The sequence below is a fragment of the Hemiscyllium ocellatum genome, chromosome 13, assembly GCF_020745735.1.
Source record: "Hemiscyllium ocellatum isolate sHemOce1 chromosome 13, sHemOce1.pat.X.cur, whole genome shotgun sequence".
Classification (NCBI taxonomy): domain Eukaryota; kingdom Metazoa; phylum Chordata; class Chondrichthyes; order Orectolobiformes; family Hemiscylliidae; genus Hemiscyllium; species Hemiscyllium ocellatum.
Genome location: NC_083413.1, coordinates 159657 through 172562, shown reverse-complemented (window position 1 = coordinate 172562; position 12906 = coordinate 159657).

Sequence of the window (12906 nt, the reverse complement as noted above, 5' to 3'; positions counted from 1 at the left end):
ATTCTGGGATTTACATATGAAGGAACCAAAACTAAAATGGTCATTCTAAAAGCTGAAAGAGTTAATCTAATTTTTTAAAATAATACATTCCACGACATTGCAATACTCTTGCTATGAATCCTGTGTCTTACGATTCTACTTCACAACCACCAGATGAAGGAGCAACGCTCCGAAAGCTAGTGCCTCCAAATAAACCCATTGGTCTATAACCTGGTGTTGTGTGATTTTTAACATGTCCACCCCGGTCCAACACCGGCACTTCTGAATCATTCTAAAAGATGAAAGACTTAACAATCTAGCTTTGCTCAATGTATCATTGGATCACTGTAACCTTTAGCTATAAATTCTGTGTCGTATGGCCCTTCTTCACAACCACCTGAAGAAGAAGCAGCACTTTGACAGCTAGCGCTTCCAAATAAATCTGTTAGACTATAACCTGGTGTTGTGTGATTTTTAACTTGCAGGAAAGGATCTGCTGTCACGAGCACCACATCTTAACTACAGTACAGAATTTGATGTTTTCCTTCACCTGAAATACTCACCAAGATCACACCCAGATAATTGTTTCTCCTACTTTCAATCCCATCCAATTCAACCCATATGAAATGTCTAATACTAGGGGGAAATGTCTAATACTAGGGGGAAATGTCTAATACTAGGGGGAAATGTCTAATACTAGGAGGCATGCTTTTAAGGTGAGGGGGGAAGTTCAAGGGAAATGTGAGGGACAGGTTTTTTTTTACATAGAGAGTGGTAGGAGTCTGGAAAATGCTGCCAGGAGTGGTAGTGTAGGCAGATACGATAGGGCTATTTCAGGGACTTTTAGATAAGCACATCAATATGCAAGAAATACAGGGATAAGGACCAAGGTAGAAGGAATTAGTTAACTTGGTGTCATGTTCAGCACAACATCATAGGCCGAAGGGCCCATTCCTCTGGTGTCCTATGTTCTGTAAATTCTCAAGCTTTGTTACAACCCACTGAGCTATTGTGCCATCAGTCAAGATCCACTACCCCTGGAGTCCTACCAAATGGTAAACGTGCTTTTTAAGGTATACACAGTTCCCTAATTTACCTAGTTTGATAGAAACCACACAACAGGTTTTTGTATTCAAGAAAAATGGTTAATGATATGTAATTAGAATACAGCTGCAGGTAAACAGATATAAACCATATAAACCACTACTAACTAAATACCTAATCTTATAAACTCCCCTTACACACACAAACAAACAATTATAAATAGAAGTAAATGAAAAATCGGAACGTCAGTTCAAATTTTGCTTTTCAATTCCAGTTTTGAGATGCTCCCCTTTAGCTGGCCAGGTGTAGGGTGTTCAGTTGTCTTCCTCTGGAAGCTTTCAATGGTTTGTAAGAGGAATTAATTACTGATTCACTTGGAAAATGTCTCTGATTTATCAATTCAAATGTCACAGCTCACAAGAACTGCTGCAGGAAAGGTAACTGGTTTTCTTCAGGTTTACAATTTCTTTTCTAACTGCAGAGAACAGGCAGCCTCTGCTGGGAAGAACATCTCTGTGTCTAATTCTCTCTGTGTCTGTGTCTCTGTAATTTGCTTCAGATTCCAAACTGTTCAGTTAGCTTCAGTTGTAGACACGTTGGCTCCTGAATGCCTGAACAATGTTTTTGTGGCAGTTGGTTCTTGCAGACTTCATAATAGCTATTGAATTCCTTGCTCTATAATTATGCAACCATCCTGGTAAAAGACACAAAAATAAAAAAAGATGGTCCTTTACAGCATGCATATTAACAATTAAAGTAATTTCGAATACTTTTTGAAGTTTGCTTTCAGATAAATTCGGCTTTGATTGATTCATCAGATGACTATTTGAGGTGATATATTTATAAATCAGCTACAATAAGACAGAACTTTGGTCAATTTTCACCTTTCCGTTTTTCATTTTTAAATTCAGTTTCAGTTGACAATTATTGAGGTGATATCTAACTCAGTAATGTTTTCCATGAACAAAGTATACTATACATTCACTAGAATTGTTTATATTGAATAATCATTTTCACATTTAGATCTGCAAATGTCTAGAAAACATGTATTACATTACTTCTTTCATTAGCGCATACTAAAAGTAATTCCCTAAATTTCATAATTTCATTTAGTCATCTGTTCTTTTTAATCATGCAGGCCTCCATTTTATATAAGACCACAAGACACAGAAGCAGAAATTAGGCCAGTTAGCCCATCAAGTCTGCTCTACCACTCAATCATGGCTGATACGTTTCTCAAGGAGGAGAAAGTGAGGACTGCAGATGCTGGAGACCAGAGTTCAAAAATGTGATGCTGGAAAAACACAGCAGGCCAGGCAGCATCTGAGGAGCAGGAGAACTGATGTTTTGGGCATAAGGCCTCCTTCAGGAATGAGGGAGGAGGAGACCTTCTTCAAAGTAGGCATCCTTGCAAGAGGATTCGCAGTAGGTTAAGATCAACTAGGAGAAAGTGAGGACTGCAGATGCTGGAGACCAGAGTTGAACAATGTGATGCTGGAAAAGCACAGCAGGTCAGGCAGAATCTGAGGAGTAGGAGAAGCAGGCATATGCCCTTCATCAGGAATCTCCAGTGAAGATTCATCACCATTCCTGATGAAGGGTGTATGCCCAAAATGTCGACTCTCCTGCTCCTCGGATGCTGCCTGACCTGCTGTGCTTTACCAGCACCACCCTCTCAACTCTGACTGCTGACTCAAGCTGTAAGTTTACCCCGAGAGAATCCAGGACGAGAGCTCTCAAGTCCATTTGCACTTTAGATTTCTGAATTTTCTCCCCATTTAGAAAATAGTCCATGCCTTTATTCTTTGTAGCAAAGTGCATGACCTCACACTTTCCTACTCCATCTGCCAGTTCTTTGCCTACGACCGAGGTTTGGCTAATCAGTCTGTAATTTTCTGCCTTTTGCCTTACTCCCTTTTTAAACTGGGGTGTCATGTTAGAAATTTTCCAGTCCTCTGGGACCCTCCCTGATTCTATCAATTCCTGAAATATCACCACTAATGCCACCACTATCTCTTCAGTTACCTCCATTCGAACTCTGTGGTGCAGACCATCTGGACTTAGTGATTTATCCACCTTCCAACCATTGAGTTTTTCTAGCACCTTCTCCTTGGTGATGGCCACCATTGTCATCTCTGCCCCCTCACTTTCTTGAATTTTTGGAATATTACTCGTGTCTTCCACCATCAAGACTGATGCAAAATAATTATTCAGTTCCTCAGCTATTTTCTTGTTCCCCATTACTATCTCTCCAGCACCATTTTCCAGTGGTCCAATGTCCACTTTAGCACCTCTTTTGCCCTTTATATACCTAAAGAAACTCTTGCAGTCCTCCTTTATATTACTGGTGAGTTTACTCTCATATTTAACCTTCTCCCTCCCTGTTCTGTTGTCCTCTGTTGGTCTTTGTAAGCTTCCCAATCCTCCAGTTTCCCACAGCCCTTTGCCATATGATATGCTTTCTCTTTTGCTTTCATGTTATCCCTGACTCCCCTAGTCAGCCGTGTTTGCCCCATCCTCCCTGTACCATGCTTCTTTCTCCTCAGGATGATTCTCTGCTGAGTGTCCTGAATTATTCCCAGAAACTCCTCCCATTGCTGTTCAACTGTCTTTCTTGCTAGGCTCCCCTTCAAGTCAATTCTACCCAGCTCCTACATGCCTCTGTACTTGCCTTTATTCAGCTATAATACTGTTATCGCTGATTTTACCTTCTCCCTCTCAAATTGCAGATTAAATTCAATCATATATGATCACTGCCTTCTAAGGGTTCTTTCGTCTTCAGCTCCCTTATCAAGTCTGCCTCATTGCACAATACTCAATCCAGTATTGCCTGGTCCGTCATGGGCTCTACCACAAGCTGCTCCAAAAAGCCATCTCATAGACATCCACAAATTTATTTTCTTACAGTCCACAGCCAACCTGATTTTCCAAGTCCACCTGCATATTGAAATCCACATGATCACTGTAACTTTGCCTTTCCTAATCACCTTTTCTGTCTTCTGGCGTATCTCGCGCCTCAGCTCCTGACTATTATTTGAAGGCCTTTACATAACTCCAACTATTGTTTTTCACCTTTGCGGTTCTTCAATTCTACCCACACAGGTTTTACACCATCTGACTCTACTTTGTTTCTTACTTTTGATTTAATTTGTTTTCTTACTAATAAAGCAACCCCACTCCCTCTGCCCACCTGAATATTGTTGAATATTCAGCTCCCAATCCTGATTCCCTTGCAGCCATGTCTCCGTGATGCCCACCACATCATACCTGCCAGTTTCGATCTGTGCCACAAACTCAAATTCCTTATACTGTGTGCATTCAGATATAACCCCTTCAATCTTGTATGAACCAACCCTCTTCCCATTGTCATTCGTTTGTCCAAAACTCTGTCCTATTTGTGTCTGTGCTGGAGATCTTAATAGCCTCTCCTGCGTTCTGCACACATACCTCCTCCTTTAATTTTGATTTTCTAATTTTCTCTTTAACTGTATCATGTATTTCCCCTGCAACTGTGCAACTGTATAATTTAGTTCTAATTTTATTTTTCCACTAGAGTGAATTTACATTTTTGTGCAATTTTTTGATTTCTGATCAAACCTTTTTTAAAATCAATTTTGGTGCAATATTACCCTGAGCAATGATTTTTATATTCATGTTTATGGTCCACACCATGTTCCAAAGTATCAGTTTTACACCAACAATCAAGTTTTAAATTGATTAGGTCTACTGCAAATGGTAACTTATAGTTGATGTATTTATATGTGATGTTGACAATGTATCATGCTTTCACTGGTCTGCTCCTAACTATCCCACCTCTGTTATCTTATCTTTTTATAATTTAACTCCATTCTGTAATCTTAGAAATTGCATTCACTTATATTTCTGTATCCAGTTTAAATAATACAATGGTTTCACTCACTGCTGATGATAGTACCCAATCTCTCTCATTTCCTTGACACCCAAATAAAATTCTTGCTGTGAACTTTCTTTCACGCACTGTATTTGATTCTGGCTGCCTTATAATATATAACATCTTGCATAGTGATTATTGTTGGAAAGATTCCAAGGCTACATTCTGCACTGTCCACATGCGTTTCTCTATTCTCCCTTTCTTTTAACTCTGACAGATCACATTTCTGATTTCTCAGATTATTTCTTAAAAGTTCATTATTCCAGCAAATGCTGATGGTTATGAGAATCATTAAATAAAGAATATATGGATGCAAAAGTTGATTAAGAGAAACTTTGCTCTATGAATGTCTGTTCAATGACTCTTGCAACTGGCAAAGATTCTCTTCTTCAAACTAATATTTCAGTGCCATCAAAGTATCATCCCTGCTTTATGCATCAGTGTTTTGTCGACTGACCAATACTATTAGGATACCTTGCTCCTTCATTAGGTTGCAATAACTGCACAATGATTGGTACAGGTAGCAGCCCTCTACCTGCAGGTGTGGCCTTGCCTTCCCAGCATACTGACATTCTTCACTTTTGTTTCAAACAACACAGGTGTAGGGGTAGCTAAGAAGGTTCACACATTTGTACAAGAGATAATGAAACAAAATAAATGCTGTCATTTATGAGCTACATTTATTGTCTTCAGGATGTTCCGAAGAGTTTCACAGCAAATAGTTTTGAGTGTCATTACATTTGGACTGTGCCTAAGTCCAGTCAAATTCCATAAAAAGTAAATGAGCAATTGATCTGTTTCTGAATTTATGCCAAGGGATAAATATTTATCAAGACACCAGGAGTATGCCCTACTAACACTTAAATGTGGTGCATTTTACATCTATCCAAGAGGACTGACAGAATTCAGTTTCACATTTATTCCAAAAATCTCCACTTCAACAATGCAGCACAACCTTAATATTAGATTAGATTAGATTAGATACAGTGTGGAAATATCACAATACAATAGCAGCTTAATGTATAGACTAAACTCCACAGAATAAGATTGGCAGCCACAACCTTTTGAGACAGAAACCTAAGTAGTACTAATTCCAAATTCCAATCCCAAAGATACCCTGAATATTTTTTGACACAAACAGACAGTCACAAAAAAGGTTGAAAACAATGAGAAAATATTCAAAATCTGCCAATGAATTATTGTTTATTCTTTATTGCTTTTTAAAAATGTGTTCACTCTTTCATTTTCACCTGTGTTTTTTTGTAAATGTTCCTGTACTACCCTGCATATTCCTGTGTCTTTCTAGGAAGAAGGCACATAATCCAAAATTAAGGATCCATCTTTCTTGTTCCGAATCAATTTTATCGAATATCTCGTCTCATTACCAGAAACAATTCAAATGTACTAAATCCAATTGATTAACTTGGATAATTACCGGAGAAAGTGAGGACTGCTGATGCTGGAGATCAGAGCTGAAAATGTGTTGCTGGAAAAGCGCAGCAGGTCAGGCAGCATCCAAGGAGCAGGAGAATCGACGTTTTGGGCATAAGCCCTTCTCCAGGAATAAGGAGAGTGTGCCAAGCAGGCTAAGATAAAAGGTAGGGAGGAGGGACTTGGGGGATAGGCGTTGGAAATGCGATAGGTGGAAAGAGGTTACGGTGAGGGTGATAGGCCGGAGTGGGGGTGGGGGCGGAGAGGTCAGGAAGATGATTGCAGGTTAGGAGGGCGGTGCTGAGTTCGAGGGATTTGACTGAGACAAGGTGGGGGGAGGGGAAATGAGGAAACTGGAGAAATCTGAATTCACACCTTGTGGTTGGAGGGTTCCCAGGCAGAAGATGAGGCGCTCTTCCTCCAACCATCGTGTTGTCATGGTCTGGCGATGGAGGAGTCTTTGGATGTCCTTGGTGGAGTGGGAGGGGGAGTTGAAGTGTTGAACCACGGGGTAGTTGGGTTGGTTGGTCCGGGTGTCCCAGAGGTGTTCTCTGAAACGTTCCGCAAGTAGGCGGCTTGTCTCCCCAATATAGAGGAGGCCACATCGGGTGCAGCGGATGCAATAGATTATGTGTGTGGAGGTGCAGGTGAATTTGTGTTGGATATGGAAGGATCTCTTGGGGCCTTGGAGAGAAGTAAGGGAGGAGGTGTGGGCACAAGTTTTGCATTTCTTGCGGTTGCAGGGGAAGGTGCCGGGAGTGGAGGTTGGGTTGGTGTGGGATGTGAACCTGACGAGGGAGTCACGGAGGGAGTGGTCTTTTCAGAAAGCTGATAGGGGAGGGGAGGGAAATATATCCCTGGTGGTGGGGTCTGTTTGGAGGTGGTGGAAATGACGGCGGATGATACTGAGCAAGTAGCAAGAAACTTGGATGGCAGAGACCTATAAAGGTTTTCATTGAGAGGAAGCTAAGCTCTGCAATTCAGAAAACCATTTTACCATAACAGAACACAATCAAGTGAAGGAATAGAGTATGGCACAGAGCCAAAACTTTATCTTATGTTTATTGCATATATATATATATTCATTTTGAATTTAATATTTGTAAGCTGAAGCTTCTATAATTTTGCTACACATCATTATTGAGATAACTGATGGGAAAGGTTTTATCACCTCAACTCAACTGTTCTTATCTTCAGCAGCAGGTCTCCCAAGGTGGGGTTATCCAAAATTCTGCTGCCTTTATGCTAACCATCCTAAGACCCATCATGCCTGACCTCATTAAGGTACATTGGCAATAGTATTTCCATTTTAAAATTATTTTGCTATTTTTGTCCCATACCAAACTTGGGGCCTCCTTCAGCTCTGCAAGTCTTTGAGATCAACTGATTCTGGTCTCCTTCATATACCAAACTTTAATTAAGATACCATTGTCAGCCATGCCTTTAACTGTCAAAGGCTAAAGTTCGGGCATTTCTTTCCTACTCCTCTCCACTGCTCTACCCTTCTATCTCCCCTCTTTTAAAAGCCATGCAAAATTATTGTTTGATCAAGCATTTAGTCACCAATCCTGATTATTGGAATTTGTTCATGCCGTGAAATGTTTTATATGTTAAATTGAATTGAATTGAAATTATTGTCACGTGGACAGTGATAGTGAAAAGCTTCACCTTGCGAGCAGTACAGGCAGATCACAGAGTTAAGTGGCTTAGATAGGAAATAATAGGTAAACAGCAACAAAAACAAAAACACAGGTACAGGCAAATGCTAAGAGTTTATGAGTCCATTCAGTATTCTAACAACAGTAGGGTAGAAACTATTTCAAAATCGGCTGGTCCGTGTGTTCAGGCGTCTGCATCTTCTCCCCGATGGCAGAGTTTGGAGAAAAGCAATGCCAGGGTGGTGTGGATCTTTGAGAATGCTGGCGGGCTTTCCCTGACAGCGGGCCTGGTAGATGGATTCTATCGATGGGAGGGTGGCCTTTGTGATTGTCTGGGCCGAGTTCACCACTCTCTGTAACCATCTCCGATCTTGAATGGTACAGTTGCCATACCAGGTAGTGATACATCCAGAAAAATGGTCTTGATGCTGCACCTATAAAAGTTGGCAAGGGTATTTGCCGTCATGGCAAATTTCCTCAGCTGCCTGAGGAAGAAGAGACATTGTTGGGCCTTTGTAACCAGTGCGTTCACATGAAGAGTCCAAGAAAGCCTGTTGTGGATGACACTCCCAGGAGCTTGACACTCTCCACTCATTCCACCTCTGTGTTGTTAATGTGTAGGGGGGTATGAGTAACATCCTGCTGAAAGTCAATAATGAGTTCCTTGGTTTTGCCGGCATTGAGAGTTAGGCTAGTCTCAGTGCGCCAAAGGATGTATGAAAGAAATTAGTGAGAGTTTGCTCTTTCTGTGTCATTTAAGTTAAGTTGTTTCACAGCAAAGTGAAATAAATCAACCAAGTAAGATAATGTGAAAAGTTAACATGAACAATATAGCGAACTGGACAATTTGACAGGACAATGAGAAACAGTTCAATGAAGAATTAGGTATGCATAGCACCATCTAGTGGGAATAAAAATATATTCACTTAAGTCAGCAAAATATGTTTCAGAAGCAATCATTTCTTGATTCACTTAAAACAAATTGTGTGGCTCCAGTTTTGGAATAATTTTATTAGCATGTGAATGCTTCTGTGAAGCAAATCAACTATCTACAAAATCCTGGAAAGCTGGACTCCACTGATGGTTTTTAATTGTAAACTTTAATACATTTTGAACCAACAATTCTTCGTGCGTCAAACTTTCAGGCAGTGCATTTCAATTTAAACAACCGATAATGTGTGGGAAAAGAGCAGAGGATAAGTTGCATTGGTGTAATTAAAAATAGAGCTGGAGAGGGCTCCGAAGAGATTTACCAGGATGTTGCTAGGTATGGAAAGCTTGAGTTACAAACAGCTGGGGGTGATTCCTATCTGTGAATAGCAGTGTGGGAAGCCAGGGCCAATTCCCTCCTGTTGACTGATCTTCCTTGTTGCACCAGATCAGCTTTAGCACAGCCAAAGAAATATTTGAAGTCCTTTGGTGGAGAATCCACATATTCCTCAATATCAGCCCAATATTTTACCTATTGAAGGCAAGTTTGCAGACGAAATCTTCATGAAGTTTAATGTATTCATGTCTCATGCAATACCAGAGGATTCTCTCTATTGGTGTCAAAGATTGTGAAATGAATCCCTAAACCAGGAAAATGCGTTCAAGTTCCAATGGCCTCAGAGTAGCACAAGTAAAAAGTGAGGTCTGCAGATGCTGGAGATCAGAGCTGAAAATGTGTTGCTGGTTAAAGCGCAGCAGGTCAGGCAGCATCCAAGGAACAGAAAATTCGGCGTTTCGGGCATAAGCCCTTCAACACATTTCTGATGAAGGGCTTATGCCCGAAACGTCGATTCTCCTGCTCCTTGGATGCTGCCTGACCTGCTGCGCTTTAACCAGCAACACATTGTCAGCTCTGAGTAGCACAAGTCAAACACTTTGCTGCCACCTACAGGATAATCTAACCCGAACTATTTGGATATAAATTGTGAGCAATATTTGTGTCCAAGACCTTTATCGCTATGAACATGTGAACAAAGAATGAAAGCAGGCTACTTGGCCTTTAAAGGCTGTTCGGCTATTTAATAAGGTCATGGCTGATCTGATTTTAATTTTCACTTCAACATCAAAGGATGAGGAAAGGTCTGATAGAAGTTTACAAAATTATGAGAAGCATGAATAGAATGGATAGAGTCATTTTGACAGATACAGGAGTAGGCAATTTGGGCCATATAGAGGGAAAAGATTTTTAGTTCAGAATAGCATCATGTGTTGGCAGAGTCTTGGTGGGTTGAAGCATCTGTTCCTGTGCATTGCTGTTCACTCCACTGCCATTGGGACAAAACCCTGGAATCTATCATGGTATCTTGGGTCAACCTAAAGCTCATAGATTGCAGTGGTTCAAGAACACAGCTCACCACCACCTTCTCAAGGGCAACAAGGGATGGAAAATAATGTCAGGCTAGCCAGCAATGCCCATGTCCCATGAGAGAATAAAAGAAGTCCACTCATTCTCAATATTAATCTAACAAATATTCTCCGAAATGCTAACAAAGTAGTAACACCCTTCTGTATGTTTGGTGACCAATACTGCACATGATATTCCAGAAGCAGTCCCAACAATGACTCATATACCTGGTGTAAATCCCAAACTCTTGGATTTAATTTCCTTCCATAAACCATAAAATTCTGTTAGCTTTTCTGATTACTTGCTGCACTTGCATGCTAACTTTCTATGATTCATGCACATGGGCATCCAGATCCCTCTGCGTCCCAGAGTTCTGCAGCCTCTCAACATTGAAAGTATGCTTTCTTTTAATCCTTCTGCCAAAATGGACAATTTCACATGCACAAACAGAAATTGCTGGTAAAACTCAAGAGGTCTGGCATCATCTATAGAGAGAAAGCAGAGTTAACATTTTGGGCTGGAACCTGCTCAAGCATAAATTTTGTGAGGCAACCCACTGATGGTTCCAGATGGTCATTCTCTGTCACTTCACTTTCTATTATTTCTTCTTCATCTCCTAATTCAGCTCATCCTGATATAAGCTATTTTTGTAAAAAAATGCAAAATAATTCCATCCAAGCCTCATTAGGATATAATTAGTGGATGAAAGAGGGGAAGTCAGTGGATGTGGTTTATTTGGACTTTCAGAAAGCTTTTGATACCATCCGGTAAAAATGGTAAAAGTGTAAAATTACAGCTCATTAGATTCAGGATCGTGTATTGAGATGAATAGAAAATTAGTTTGCAGACAGGAAACAGAGTATCATAGAATCCCTCCAGTGTGCAAAGAGGTCACTCAGCCCATTGAGCCTGCTCTGAAGAACATCCCACCCAACCCCTGCCACTCCACCTCTAATTCTGTAAGCCTGCATTTACCATGGCCAATCAACCTAACCTATACATCTTTGTGGAAATCTATGCAGACACAGGGAGAACATGCAAACTCCACACACACAGTCAAACCCAAATCTCTGGTGCTGGAAGGCAGCAGTGCTCAGTACTAGCCACTGAACCACCATTCTTCCAAACTGTTGCATCAATGCACCGACAAGTTATATCTGTTTTCTCTCCATAGATGCTGCTAGACCTGCTGAGTTTCATCAGAAATTTCGGTGTTTTTTGTTTCATCTGCAATCTTTGGTTTATTTTATGGACAATTTCAAAGTTTTCCACAAAGTGCTCCATTTACTTACTTCAATAAAAAGTCTGATAAGGTTCCCCATGGTAAACTAATGGAGAAAGTGAAGTCACATGGTGTGCAAGGTGTTCTAGCTAGGTGGATAAAGAAATGGTTGAGAAAGAGGAGACAGAGAGTAGTAGTTGAAGGAAATTTCTCGAAATGGAGAAAAGTGATCAATGGTGTTCCCCAGGGATTAGTGCTGGGGCCACTGTTATTTGTGATATACATAAATGATCTTGAAGAGGGCATTGTTGGTCTGATCAGTAAGTTTGCAGAAGACACAAAGATTGGTGGAGTAGCAAAAAGCATAGGAACTGTCAAAGAATACAGGAGAATATACATAGGCGACACGGTGGCTCAGTGGTTAGCACTGTTGCCTCACAGCACCAGGGTCCCAGGTTCGATTCCAGCCTCAGGCAACTGTCTGTGTGGAGTTTGCACATTCTCCCAGTGTCTGTGGGGGTTTCCTCCGGGTGATCCGGTTTCCTCCCACAGTCCAAAGATGTGCAAGTCAGGTGAATTGACCATGCAAAATTGCCCATAGTGTTAGATGCATTAGTCAGAGGGGAAATGGGTCTGGGTGGTTTACTCTTCGGAGGGTTGGTGTGGACTGGTTGAGCTGAAGGGCTTGTTTCCACACTGCAGTCTAAAAATCTAATCTAATCTAATAAACTGGACAGTTGGGCGGAGAAGTGGCAGATGGAGTTCAATCCACGCAAATGTGAGGTGATGCATTTTGGGAAGTCTAATTCTAGAGTGAACGGAAGACCCTTGGGAAAAGTTGATGAGCAGAGAGATCTGGGAGTTCAGGTTGCTGCACAGGTGGATAGAGTGGTCAAGAAGGCATATGGTATGCTTGCCTTCATTGTACAGGGTATTGAGTATAACAGCTGGCAAGTCATGTTAAAATTGTACAAGACATTGGTTCGGCCACATTTAGAATACTGTGTACAGTTCTGGTTGCCACGTTACCAAAAGGATGTGGACGCTTTGGAGAAGTTGCAGAGAAAGTTTACGAGGATGTTGCCTGGTATGGAAGATGCTAGCTATGAAGAGAGGTTGAGTAGGTTAGGATTGTTTTCATTAGAAAAATGGAGATTAAGGGGGGACCTGATTGAGGCTTACAAAATCATGAAGGGTATAGACAGGGTGGATAGAGACAAGCTTTTACCCAGGGTGAAGGATTCAATAGCAAGAGGTCACACGTTCAAGGTGAGAAGTGAAAAGTTTAGGGGGATACAGGTGGAAAGTATTTTATACAGAGGGTGGT